Genomic DNA, 15,118 nt, shown 5'->3' on the forward strand with positions numbered 1-15,118 from the left:
ACCCTAAACCCTAAACCCTAAACCCTAATCCCTAAACCCTAAACCATAAATCATATACCCTTGCCGCTTATGTTACTAACATGGACGCCCTCGAATCTAATAAATATATTGTACGAATAATGTTTATCGTAACTCGACCGATATTTATATTGGCCAGCTAGTTCCACAAATTCGACACGTAAAAGTAAGCCCTAAACTCTAAACCATAAACCCTAAACCCTAAACCCTGAACCGTAAACCCTCAACGTACAACCCTATACCCTTCATTTTACAACCTTATGCTGAAATTTATATACCCGAAACCCTAAACCCTAAACCCTAAACCCTAATCCCTAAATCCTAAACCATAAATCATATACCCTTGCCGCTTATGTTACTAACATGGACGCCCTCGAATCTAATAAATATATTGTACGAATAATGTTTATCGTAACTCGACCGATATTTATATTGGCCAGCTAGTTCCACAAATTCGACACGTAAAAGTAAGCCCTAAACTCTAAACCATAAACCCTAAACCCTAAACCCTGAACCGTAAACCCTCAACATACAACCCTATACCTTCATTTTACAACCTTATGCTGAAAATTATATACCTAAACCCTAAACCCTAAACACTAAAACCCTAAACCGTAAACCGTAAACAGTAAACCGTATACCCTAAACACTAAACCGGGAACCTTAAACCGTAAACCGTAAACCGTAAACCCTTAAACATATACCCTCGCACATTATGTGGATAACAAGGACGCCCTTATATGTAATAAATATATTGTACGGATAATGATAATGGTAGCTGTACCAATACATATATTGCCCAACTATTTCCATAAACTCCACATTTTCAACGTTAACCAGTACCCTTAACCATAAAATATATTTTCCGAGTAACATATGTCCTCATAGTTAATAAATAGAATGTAAGGTTAAACTAGACGATAGTCTTGCCAATACTAGCCTCATGCTTCTTCGCAACTTTCAACTGTCTTGAGATGATATAGCGACCAAATCGACCAGAGAATGAAGGCTTATCAGCAAGCTCTACAAATTTACCGAAAGGAGAAGCCCGTTTCTCGATTTCTTCGGGCTCAAGAGCGTTTAGAATTTGCTTGATACCAAACCGTTTGTGATAAGGTGTGACCCTCACCCCTGTTGGTTCTTCGCCAGCCTTGAATATTCTCTCCGATATAGTACACGACAGAGCTGTCAACCTCTGCTTCTCCATTATAACTACGCAGAGTTGTTTTCTAGGGTTTTTGATTTGCAATTGGGATTTTTTTCTTTTTCTGGAAGTGAGAGATGAAGAGAAATGGGGAGATAGATAGAGAGTATGTGTAATAGATTACTCCCTTCCTTGTTCGTCTCTGACACAAGAAGATTTTCATACATGTGAACAGTGACTATAAAATCTTTCCGAATACACGTCAAAGATCTCAAAATCGCCCCCGTAAGATTTTGGCTCCAGAACGGTTACTTTACGTAGAAGGCTTATAGCGGTATAAATGTCTTAAACATTTGACAGAAAGTTTCAAAACAGTGTCGTTTGGCAGGTTGCTAAATACGCTATACTTCGTTGGTGTAGCTCCTAATTTCTCTTTTTTTGTCTACTAATACGAATAACAATGAAAAATTAGACGTTCATATCGGCTGCATGTTTTAAAGAATTTTTTTGTCTACTAAGACTCCTAAAACAGATACGAAGAGGATTGGTTGTTAAGCAATAAGTTTATGAATTTCTAAGAACTCTAAACCGTTGCTAAAAAATCGTAAAGCAGACACGAAGAGGATGTGTTGGTAACCAAGAAGTTGATGAGTTAGTGTATATCACGGCTCATAAGCATAGAATATTGTAAGCCTCTCGGCTCTAACGTGTACGTTATTCAACGAAACCAGATCGCCATTTCTTTTCCATGTTTTTTCAGAAGCAAATCGATGACGGAACGTTCATATTGGCTTCATGATTTGATAAGTATCGAAGGAGAGCAGCTAAAATTATATATTTTGTAACGACCCGATTCCGGTCTTGAAACTCGCTAGGTCAAAACAATACACGAAGGCCTAAGATGTTTGTCTATAAATACCCCACCCTTCACATTGTTTTCTCCACCTGCATCAAAAAAATCAGAAAGTTAGAAGAAAAAGAAAAAAGAGAGAGTTCTATCAAGAAAGAAATGGAAAAGGTGAAATCATTGTGGAAGTTGAGCCATGGCCGGAGCTCATCACGACCACCGCACGCCGAGACGTCGACAAGCTCTTCGCCACCGTTCGCTGCAGTAAGGAATCGCCGGAAACCGCCATGCATTTGAGTCAAGTTTCGGCCGTTTCTGTAAATCGACGATATCTTCTTAAGCGTAGAGAATCTCGCGCATGAAACAACACTATCGTGTTCCTCTCCTCGAGACGAAGCCTTAGCCGCCGATCACACCTCAATCAGAGTCCGGATGAAGCCGCATGCGCCTCCATAAAATTCATCGTCCGAGCGCGTGTCTTCCACGCGCCACAGCCGGAAATCGTCGCCGCCGCCGTCTTCCACCTCCGCATCGGTGTGCTCCGCCGCCGGACCACCGCTCGCCGCCTCCGGATCACCGCCGCCCTGCTCCGCCGTCACCGATGGTAAGCCTCTGCCGTCGCCGCCGGTAAGCCTCTGCCGTTGCCACCGATGACTCGGCTAACTCGGCCGAGTCAACTCAGTAAATCAACTCGGTTGACTCGGTAAACCGATTGGTTGACTGGTTTGACCGGTTTAATTTTATTTCGGTTTGGTTAGGCTAAACCGGTCGGTTTAGTCAAATCGATTTCTGGTCAAAGCTTGACCGGGTTGACTTTGACCAGCGGGTTGACTTTTCCATAAACCTTGACCTTATCCGTTTTTAACAGTTCGAAAGGCGTTCTGACCCAGAATTTCGGTCTTATTTCAGATATAGAGTCTATTTGAGCAGCTGGAGTTCATAGACACTACTTTTCTATTGCTAAGGTGAGGGTCAATTCCCGAATTTCTCGTACACGGCTTAGGACCTCGAATAAGTATAATATATTTCTAATATGTTCCGTCTACGTGAAATCGAGTCTGTCATTGTTTGTTTTAGTATTAGGTTCTTTGCTTAAACCGGAACTAGGAAGTTAGATGATTCAACATTTGATTGCTTCGCTTAATGCAAATTCTTAGTTAGAATTGTTTTTGCCGGATACAGAGACGGACTTCTGTATGCCGGATATTATGGAGGTTACGGCCAACTTTGGTCGACCGGTTGAGCTGTAGTCTGGGAGTGTCGATAAATCATCTACGGGCGGTTTCCGAGCACTATCTCGAGCTGTGTTATGTTTTTGGCATGTTAGTGGGCAGCGAGTGTGCACCTCGCTAGGACCATTGTTTGTTGCTTGGATACTTTAGGTATCGTGTTTGACATGTGTTAGAATTAATTTATATTTATTCGGAGTGTTATGTCCGGGTCCATGGACTTCGGGGTGGCATCCCATACCTCACTGAGCGATTTCCCTGTCGCTCACCCCTCACTCTTCCCCTTTTCAGGTGAGACAAACAACTATGTGATATTTGGACGGATTTGGTGCTACTCGACTTTTCCTTCGGATTTTTATTTGGGCTTGGGTGAGTGAAATTGGGTTATGGGCTTTTATATTACGGGATATTGTTGGTGGCACGTCGTCCTTAGTGAGAGGGAGACAGGTGTCAAAATGTTGTATGATGGCGCGTCGGGGGTGACATGCTGTCCTCCAGATAGGAGGTGACGGGTGTCACAATTTTGGTATCAGAGCGGGGTTCCGTCCCGGGATGGCAGTCAGAGGATTCGGTTTTCATCGGTTTTCAACGTTATTTTTGTTTTAAAAAAAATATTTATTTATATATTTGGAAATTCTTTTAGCACCATTCTGTCCAGTAATTACTAACTCAAATATCTCTTTCTAAGACGATGAATAAAATCATCGTCATTCGTCCTTCGACTAAAAGGGTCCCAGCTAGATGTTCAACAGTTGGGCAATGTCTCAGTTTATCAGATTGCTCAGGAGTTTATCAGTTTCTTTTGACATTGTTCCGAGGTTATCCAGGAGTGATACGTGATGTTTTTGCCGCCACCCAGGTTCAAGCCGTCGTTCCACGAGTTTTGCTACGGGAGATTATGTGGTACGAGATGTGAGCCATTGGTTGGCATATATTATTTGTGTGTATGAGTATGTTGACTTTGGAGGTATGTTTAGTTGTAAACTCGTGGGGATCGCTTTTGGATTGGGGTGCAGTAGCTTACGTTGTGTTGATATTGGAGTTACTCTTGGTTTTGTTTGCCAGTTTTTGGCATTGTTAATCGTTTCAGAGATGTGTCAGTCACGACAACTGGCATATGGCGTAAAAACTATTTATATTCATTGCGGTGTACCACTTATGCTTGGGTGGCTGATTTGTTCAGAGACTCGTCAGAGATGGAGCTACTATTTTATGATGTCATCCTTGTTATGGATTGACTGTCACGACCTCGAGAAGTGTTGGATTTCCTAAGGGCAAGAGTTCCTATTGCAGGAGCAGATGGAAGTTTTTATTGCATGCATGCTACATGTCGAGGAGTTATTGGATACATGAGCTTATGAATTTTTGGCGACCATTTCGATGGTTAAAGATGATGGACATCAGGAGTTGTAGGATCTTCCGGTTATTGCAGATTGTGAGGATGTATTTGTGGCCTTTGGAACGGCCACCACTGGACACATGAGACGCTCTTGCAATTTATTTGGAGCAGGGTGTAACTGTACCGAAACCGAGTTTGTGTATTGGACGATAAGCTGTTAAGAAATGGGATCTTAAAGTAAACAAATCACTCGCGTTTCTCTATCTACCCAGGAAACACCAGGAGGTTCAAAGATAATAAAGTGCTTCTATAATTGGCCTAGTATGAAAAATATTGTAGCCACATTGCGTCGCAAGGACATATATGTCAGATGGTTTTGTATGAGGATCAGATACCTTTTAGGTTATTGTTGAGCTTGCTTTTGCGGAGTGGAAATTAGACATGGTGATTATGGATGTTGTTACTGGATTTTAAATCACCATATGTGGAAAGGATGCCACATGGGAAGTCATGGATAGACTTACCAAGTCAGTCCATTTACTAAGTAATTTAGAAGGCAGAGAGAGCTGATCAGTTGGCGCGGATTTACATCAGCGTGATTTTGAGGTTGCATGGAGCTCTTGTCAGCATTGTATCGGATTGGGATTCGAAGTTCACGTCTACATTTTGGATTCATTCACAAGGTGTTTGGGACAAGGATCCACAGGAAGACAGTTTATTATCAGCATACAAATGGTTAGTCAGAGAGGACTACTCAGAACTTAAAGGATATGTTCATGGATTACGTCTTCCAATGGGATGGAAGTTCGGAAAGCATCTACCTCTAATAGAGTTTTCCTATATCGACAGTTATCATTCAAGCATTAAGATGGACCGTATGAGGCTGTTTATGGTAGGCCTTATCATATAACACCTTGTTGGACCAAAGTGGGGGGAGCGACATGAGTTAGAACTATTAATGGTTCAAGAGACAGTAGAGCAAATGGACATGCTCAAAGATTGGCTTTAGAAGGCCCATAGCCGTCAGAGAAGTTATGCAGCTATGCGCCGTAAGGGTTTTCAGTTACATATGGGCGATCTAGTATGCATGAATATAAGGAAATTTCAGGGAGGCTCTAAGACTCAGAAGCTAAAGCAGCTTAAACCAAGGTACATAGGATTGTATCCTTCGGTGGAGCAGATTGGAACAGTTGCTTGCGGTTATTTTATCAGTAGTGTATCAGATTTCCACGACGTGGTTCATGTGTCAGCGTTGAAAAAGGTTGAGGGAGAACCAGAGTTATATTGCAGCAGACGTCAAATCACCGCGGGGAAATTATATGCACCTTATCAGCTATAGGAGATTATGGATCATAAAGTGAAAACAATACGGGGAATGTCGACCGTGCTTGTAAGATTCGATGGGAGAGAGATGGGATTCAGGAAGAGGCTTCAGAGACCGAGCAGGGAGCTTTGTTACGATGATTGGATAGTTAACCAATAACTTGAATTCGGGGACGAATTCATTGTTAGTGGGGGAGAATTGTAACGAACCGATTCCGATCTCGAAACTCGTTAGCCGGCTAATGTCCAAACAATACACGAAGGCCCAAGATGTTTGTCTATAAATACCCCATCCTTCACATTGTTTTCTCCACCTGCATCAAAAAATCAGAAAGTTAGAAGAAAAAGAAAAGAGAGAGTTCTATCAAGAGAGAAATGGAAAAGGTGAAATCTTTGTGGAAGTTGAGCCATGGCCGGAGCTCATCACGACCACCGCACGCCGAGACGTCGACAAGCTCTTCGCCACCGTTCGCCGCAGTAAGGAATCGCCGGAAACCGCCATGCATTTGAGTCAAATTTCGGCCGTTTCTGTAAATCGACGATATCTTCTTAACCGTTGAGAATCTTGAGACGCAACGCTACAATCATGTTTCTCTCGTCAAGACGAAGCCGTATCCGCCGATCACGCCTCAATCGGAATCCGGATGAAGCCGCACGCGCCTCGATAAGATTCGCCAACCGAGCGCGTATCTTCCACGCGCCACCGCCGGAAATCGTCGCCGCCGCCAGACCACCGCTCGCCGCCGCCGGATCGCCGCTGTGCTGCGCCGTCGCCGCCGGTAAGCATCCGCCATCGCCGCCGGTGACTCGGCTAACACGGCCGAGTCAACTCGGTTGACTCGGTAAACTGGTTGGTTGACTGGTTTGACCGGTTTAAATTCATTTCGGTTTGGTTAGGCTAAACTGGTCGGTTTAGTCAAATCGATTTCTTGTCAAAGCTTGACTGGGTTGACTTTGACCAGCGGGTTGACTTTTCCATAAAACTTGACCATATCCTTTTTTGACAGTTCGAAAGGCGTTCTTGCCCAGAATTTCGATCTGATTTCAGATATGGAGTCTATTTGAGCAGCTGGAGTTCATAGAAACTACTTTTCTATTGCTAAGGTGAGGGACAATTCCCGAACTTCTCGTGCACGGCTTAGGACCTCGAATAAGTATAATTTATTTCTAATATGTTTCGTCTGCGTGAAATCGAGTCTGTCATTCTTTGTTTTAGTATTAGGTTCTTTGCTTAAACCGGAACTAGGAAGTTAGATGATTCAACATTTGATGGCTTCGCTTAATGTAAATTCTTTGTTAGAATTGTTTTTGCCGGATACAGAGACGGACTTCTATATGCTTGATTGTATGGAGGTTACAACCAACTTTAGTCGACCGGTTGAGCTGTAGCCTAGGAGTGTCGATAAATCTTCTACGGGCGGTGTCCGAGCACTATCTCGAGCTGTGTTATGTTTTTGGCCTGTTAGTGGGCAGCGAGTGTGCACCTCGCTAGGACCATTGTTTGTTGCTTGGGTACTTTAGGTACCGTGTTTGACATGTATTAGAATTAATTTATATTTATTTGGAGTGTTATGTCCGGGTCGGTGGACTTCGGGATGGCATCCCATTCCTCACTGAGCGATTTCCCTGTCGCTCACCCCTCACGCTTCCCCTTTTCAGGTGAGACAAACAACTATGTGATATTTGGACGGATTTGGTGGCACTCGACTTTTCTTTCGGATTTTTATTTGAGCTCGGGTGAGTGAAATTGGGTTATGGACTTTTATATTACGGGATATTATTGGTGGCCCGTCGTCCTTAGTGAGAGGGAGACGGGTGTCACATTGTTGTATGATGACGCGTCGGGGTGACACGCTGTCCTCCAGATAGGAGGTGACGGGTGTCACATATTTATTGTCCACTGTCACGAATAATAATGAAACTAAGACTCACGAAATTGATACGAAGAGGATTGGCTGATAAGCAATAAGTTTATGAGTTGCTAGGACTTATAAACCAGATGTCGTTGCTAAGAAAGCGTAAACCAGACACGAAGAGGATGGATTGTTAACCAAGAAGTTGATGAGTTAGTGTATATCACGTAAGGCTCATGAGCATAGAATATCGTAAGCCTATCGCCTCTAACGTGTACGTTGAATAATGAAACCAGATCACCACGACTTTGCCATGTTTCGTAATATCGTCGGGCTAGCAGCTCTAACGTGTACGTTGAATAACGAAACCAGATCACCACGACTTTGCCATGTTTCGTAATATCGTCGGGCTAGCGGTCCAACGAAAAGGATGGGATGTTAAGCATTAATTTAATGAATATGAGGTTGATAAGCTACCAATGGGTTGTGTTACAAAAAAAAAAAAAAATTGCTACCAATGGAGAATAGAATATCGTAAGCCTGTCCGTGTCAAGTTGATATCGCTTTTTACTATGGCAAACCCATGCTTCTTGCTTGGTATGTCAGAGCGAATTGTTAGGATGAATTTACTTAGAGTGACTGATCTCACTAGAGAATATTATCGATCTCCTACACACAGTATGCAAGCTTACCGAATGTAAGAGACGACCCTGGTCCTATCTCCTACACACAGTATACAAGAAGCAAAACACCAATAAGGACGTCGAAGTTCACTGTAACCATTATAATGAATTGTCATCTTACGAATTCATGCAAATACGTGTTTGTTAATTCAAGCACCTACGTTTTTTTAATTGATGAGTTTGGTCGTCCTTATTACATCAACTTGGAACGCAAAATTTTTTTGGTAATTCATGCACGTACATGTTTGTCGTTAAGGGATAACGATAAGGACGAAGCCGTGAAATACGAATATTGTTTTATGATGCTGTGGTTAACAATATTAAACCATGACTAATCATCAAGAATACACAAACCGAATTAAACCAAACGTAATTGTTTGGTCGATAATAAATTGAAAATATCTAATATATATATTAGAGTGCTCGGAAAGGTCAAAATATATGCTATTAAATTTGTATTACACGAGATCATTCCATATACTCGAAAAGTCAAAATATATATTATTAATTTCATATTACACAAGATTTATGGAGCATAAATGTGTATTACACGATATATATATATATATAAGAGTGCTCAGCAATGTCAAAATATATGGTATTAAATTTGTAGGATACGAGATCTATGCTCCATTTTTTTTTGAATGAATATTAAACTTATTCAAATAAAAGCCTGTTTACATCAAGTGCATACAGTTTGGGGAATACCCACATCTTTACCACGAGATATATGCTCCATTGAATTAAGTTATTAGATTTTGTAGACCTATATAAGACTCTTTTCTCCCATTAATATAATTCATTCCATACACTCGAAAACTTAGAAAATTTTCTCATTCTACTATAATGGCTACGATAACTGATGTGTGTGACTTGAAACCATTCAAGTCAATATGGGAGATTAGGGTGACGATCGTACGTTAGTGGAAACAGTATTCTGCTGGTGGTGGTCTGACGATCGAGATGGTTCTAATCGACTCCTATCTAAGGCATCTTTACTCTTTCTGTTCCGTTATTTTTAAATGTTCGCATGCTTATTTTTGATGTGGATTGTTATAAATTTATGTAGGGTGTTAAGATTACCATGTCTGTAAAAAAGAATCTGGTGAATCAGTTTGATGCATTCCTGTCACAAGGCAGTTCCAAGATTCTCATCAACTTTTCACTCAACCCCTCCTGCGGTTCATACCGAACAACGATACATCCATACAAAATAGGATTCCTCTCGACAACACGTGTGAGGAGTTGTGATGCTTTGCCCGATGAGCTAACTGGTTTTCAACCAGTCAACTACAGTGACATTCTTGATGGTTCACTCAATACGGACTATTTGGTTGGTAAGTTATAAAAAATGTATTTCATTGTATATTTTTTGAAATGCTTCTATATTATTTAACGCATATATTATGTTAATCAGATCTAATATGTCAGATTGTTGAGGTGACACCATTTGAATTTGTATCAGCTAATGGGAAAGACACAAAGAAAATCTCAGTGGAACTTCGTAATGAAAAGTAATAACATCTTTATATTTTTTGTCGACTTTACAGATCAATTTGGTATGTTATCTAAGTTTTACTTTCCCTATGTGATTTTAGGGATGGATGTTTCCCGATGGTGCTATGGGGTAACTTTGCTATTGATGTCAATGAGGCTATTGAAAAAGAGGCGGTGATAACGCAATAGTTTGTGAGTTGCGGTTTGGGAAAATTAAAGTTTGGAAAGGTATTTTATCTCATCTTTTAATATAGTACTTTCTGTATAGCTCGAGTGATTAAAGTTTGTTATTATTTAATCTACACCTTTACATTCTGACAGCAGGTGAGCGTAGTGTGTCCAATTCCTATAACGTTTCAGATGTCGAACTGATCCATTTATGCCTGAGGTGGAGGCATTTTTGTCACTGTAGGTTTTCGTTTTGTATATTTATGCTAAAGAATACGATATACACATGTCTATCTCATTATAAAGATGTTCTTGTGTGTTGTTATTCTGTAAAGGTTGCCGAAGGATGAGTTACTCAGTCATGCTCTTAGGAGATGCGAAAAATAAGTTGTTATTCTGTAAAGGTTACTAAGATCCCTTTCCCTGCAATCTGTGTTAAAATAATCAGGAAATGGAGCACGGAAATAGGAAGAGATCATCACTCAGTCATGCTCTTAGGAGATGCGAAAGTAAGTTTTCTTATACTTAAATGAACCTCTTATAAATCACATTTATAACAAATTGAGAAGCCAATTATTTTTCTTTTTTAACAGGGAGTAACAATAGAAGGAAGCTTAAACTATGCTTTTTCTCTACCTAAAGAGATTGAGTTGAAAGAAGATGACTGGGTTGAGATACTCAATTTCAACATAAGAAATGTTTGTGAGTTGTATTGAACCACAAAGCACAAATACAGAATCAATTTCAATGAATCGACTTTGTTTAGGAAGATACAACCAGTGAACGATTCTAACTTTCTATGATGTGCAAACTTTCGTGGTATAAAGTGTGGTCTTTATCATCCTATGTACTGCGTTGGTATGTTTACTATGCTTTACCCCTTCTTAGATTGTTAACTAATGGTACTAAATTCTGAAACAATTTTCTCTTATGTAGGTCAATGTGGAGCATTGGTGCGTGTAGGAGATCTTATAGCTAATAAGCTAGCTGAACCAGCCAACATTTATAATCCTATTCTATATTCGTTGGAGTTCTCCTAAATAAATCTCGGGTTTGAATTTTTCATTTGTTACATCTCTTAATTTTTAATACGGCCATGTGTGTAGAATAATATTGACTGATAAATGTGATTTATAAAAAATATCGTGTACACTCATATAAAGTGTGTTGCTTATGGAGCTCTATCCCATAGTTTAAATGCATTTTGGCGTTCTAATACTGCAGATGTTGTATTATGTGTTTTAAGGTTATGGTGAATTGAGTGGAGAGCAGGTAATCTATATTTATTTGCAATCTTTGCTATTCAACATTTTTGGTTTGTGTACTTATTGCAGATATTACTTTATAGGTGGTTTCAGTTATGTTACAAACATGGAAGGTGGTTCTGAAATTCTGTTTGATACTGACATCCCAGAGATTCAGTTCTTCGAATCACAGTAAGCATACTATTCTAAGTTTGTTATTTAATATGAGTAGTATATATAAAAAAAACTTGGTTCTTCCTAATATATTGAACTTCTGTTATCGCAGGATTCCAATCATCGATTTCTGAAGTCTCGGAGTTATTCTATCTTATTTTGAGTTTGAATTTGGTTTTTACAATACCTATTTATATTTAGACCATTCTTTGTATTTGAAAGAATGAGACATGCATCGTTATTATAATGGAATTGAGGTTTTTTATTTTAAAAATAGTTCTCCATCTTACTGACTTCTCTATAGTTCCTATATAATAACTACACACAATCAATATTTCCGATCGCATTAAAGAATTTTATTATTCAATACTACTGAATCGTAAGCAAAAAGAAATAGGAATCTAGAACACTTACCTTAATACACTGTTGTTGATGTTATTCGAATAGTTACGCTTTTGAATCGTAAAATCGACTGATGAACAATCGCCGATGGATCCGATTAGAATGACTGATGCGATTGAATGATTCGAAAGGATCGACTGAACAGATCAAAAATTGTGAAGTTCCGTCGTCTATCGCGGTGTGGACGAAGCCCTCTTTGCAGTCGTCGTTTTTTTTTTAACTACAGTCGTCTCTTTTTTTATCTCTTAGCTACATCAATTACATGTTATGGGCCCTAATTTACAAAACATATTTTAGAATCTGAGCCAAAAAAATAAAATAAAGTATAACATATTTTAGTATGTTAGGCTTTATTTGTTTTGAAGCAGACCCAATTGTAAATATATGTTCAACCATTAATATCTAATTTAAAAACTTATTCAGCCAATATATAACACAATATAAGAATAAATTCAGCAGGCCCAATTGTAAATATATGTTGAACCATTAATATCTAATTTAAAAACTTATTCAGACAATATACAACACAAAATAAGAATAAATTCAGCAGGCCCAATTTGGATATGTATTGATTGTAGTGTTTATGTATACAATTTGATTTTATTTATACGACAAAATATTTTTTTTAATGACTAATCAATTTTATTTTTAATTAATTTTATATAAGCATTTTAAGTTTCAACTGTTATATTCACCAAACAGTTGCTTTATTATAGATTAATGCTATCTTTATATATTTATCAACCACTCTTTATAATTTTAGATACACATACATATATGTAACTGAAGTGAATACCTATATAGTTAAATATTCACCGGAAGTGAGGATTCTAAATCTATAGGAATTTCGAAGAAAAAAAAAATTCAATGGTTCATTTGAATATTAACCAAATTGTAATGAAATGCAATTTTTAAAAATTATCTCGATTTGATTTAATTTTGCATGTGTTAAGAATTTTAACATGAAATGATTGGTTGACATCAGTATTGACTAACATTCTTATAACATGAAACCAAATAAGTTGTTATAGTCTTTGGGTTGTCACCATAAAATCAAAAACCTCAACTTTTTTAACCGAATAAAACAAATAATAAGATTTAAATGTAGTTATCCAATTGGACTACATTAAAAAACCAACAACAACCAAACCAAAACAAACTAATATCCAAATTATTAAATACATCTAATGTCTTCTTATTTTCAAAATAACAAATTTAATCATCTCATCCCACGCAAGGCACGAATCTTATCCCAGTTCTCTATGTTATAACTGAAAGTCTAAAAGTCATAACTACAAAGTTTTGTAACGATAATATATGCTAGAAGAAGAGGCAATCGACGTTTAGTTTTTTCGGTAAGTTTCACAAAATTTGAGAAGTATCAGATACTTTTATGATCGAGCTTTGTGTGGATCAAACAAATTTATGCATCTGCGAAACGAATTAGGAATTACAGGATAAAATAATTAAAATTAAATAAATATTGTGTAAATGTATAATAACAGAATAAATATATATATATTCTAATGTGTATGCATATCAGATGAGTCATATCTTACATAGAATAGTAAAAAATAATTTAAGAACTATAGACCATAAAAAAAGCATTCTCAACAAGGCTTTTCTCTCCCAGACGATTTTTCCGAAAGTGTGTTGTGTCCAGCAGTCTGAAACAAACATTTTCCAAGTTAACCGCTTTACCCACCATATTCTTGGCCGAACATTTCAAATTGTTTTCCTTTTTGGAACTATCTGCGGGTTTCTTCAAAGTCTTGATCTCTTATACGCCGGGTTCTTTCCCCGACCCGTGGTCAGAGGGACTGTCTTGCGCCTCCTCCCCCGCCGATGACTCCCTTACTCCCAGCATGGAAGCTCCTCCTCTTAAGCCTTGCTCGATGGGCTCCTAAAGAAAATTACTCAAATCCTCTTACCCTCTCTCACTCTTGTGGGAAGAACCATACGTTTAAAACGTTCTTTACTCCCTTCTTACCTCCCATATCCTTTGACCCACACCATCTTGAAGGTTAGCAACCACACTATGAATCGAAGACTCTCTTATGCTGAGAAAGGAAAGGGCCTTGCTGACCCAGAACCTCCCAGAACAGCTAGAGTTAGGGTCCCAGCTGTGGACACCTCCGAGCTCATAAGGATACACTCTCTTACTCTGGTGGGGAGAATCACAAACCCTAAGTTTCAAAGATTGTGGTCTCTATTCCCTTTCTTCGGAGAACACTGGAAAGTGGAAACAAGCCCAGTGGGTGCAGATGTGGGACAAGACTACTTCCAGTTCCAGTTTGCAGCTGAGAAAGATATCTTTAAAGTCTTAGAAGACCGCCCTTACCATTTCGCACACTGGATGCTCATTTTACAACGATGGGAACCCTCAACGTCTCCAAGCTTCCCAAACCAGATCCCTTTCTGGGTTTAATTTCAGGGTATCCCTCTACACATGTGGTCTGATGTGGCCTTAACCTCTTTGGCGGACGATATTGGAACTCTGGATAAGATGGAAATCACCTCAACAAAAGCTCTTATGAAGGTGTTTATTGATGGTCTCAAGCCCCTCATCAAGAAATCTACTTTGGACTTTGACTCTGGGGATGAAATTGAGGTAACTCTCGAGAAGCTGGAAAAACATTGTTCTCTCTGCTGCATGCTTGACCATGGAGTTCAAGAGTGCCCTGTGAAAAAGTTGATCAAATCCACAGAAAGCGCAACAACCCATCCATCTCGGTCCTTCAAAGATAACCAAAGGCGACGGGACTACTCTGAATCTAGATCTCGATCAATCTCACGTTCAATCCACCAAATCGAGAGGGACTCCCCTCACGACCCGTTCCCAGTGGACTCTGATCGAAGACCTCTCAGATCCAAATCCAACCGCACTGAGGAAAATAAGGAAAAATATCCTTCCTTACGAAGCAAACAATCCAAACTTCCATACGCTCGTAGAGAATTATCCAATTACTACAGCCCCAAAGAGTTGGATGCAGATACCTTCTACCACTCTAGAGAATACAGGAGACCTGACAATTTTGTCTCTGACATGGATCATCCTCACTCTAAACAGAAAAGTGCTTCCATCAGACAAGTTTGGATTGAGAAGCCCTCTAACACAGGTTAGAGACTTCTGTCATTCAACCTCATATCGAGCTATGAGCATCTTCAAGACCCCCTCAAACCCCCCCCCCCCCCCC

General features: G+C 39.3%; 1 long non-coding RNA gene across 3 annotated transcripts; it reads left to right on the forward strand.

Moving 5' to 3' along the window:
- Positions 1 to 8,867: 8,867 nt before the first annotated feature.
- LOC106341784 lies at positions 8,868 to 11,921 on the forward strand. Of its 3 annotated transcripts, none has more exons than XR_001269768.1 (5): positions 8,868 to 10,161; positions 10,258 to 10,610; positions 10,695 to 10,959; positions 11,038 to 11,537; positions 11,632 to 11,921. It is a non-coding gene; the product is annotated as an uncharacterized LOC106341784 (long non-coding RNA). The 3 variants fall into 3 exon arrangements; XR_001269767.1 differs by having other exon boundaries at positions 8,868 to 9,950; positions 10,035 to 10,161; positions 10,258 to 10,959; XR_001269766.1 differs by having other exon boundaries at positions 10,258 to 10,959.
- Positions 11,922 to 15,118: the final 3,197 nt, after the last annotated feature.

This window comes from Brassica oleracea, chromosome C4 (genome assembly GCF_000695525.1).
Source record: "Brassica oleracea var. oleracea cultivar TO1000 chromosome C4, BOL, whole genome shotgun sequence".
Lineage (NCBI taxonomy): Eukaryota > Viridiplantae > Streptophyta > Magnoliopsida > Brassicales > Brassicaceae > Brassica > Brassica oleracea.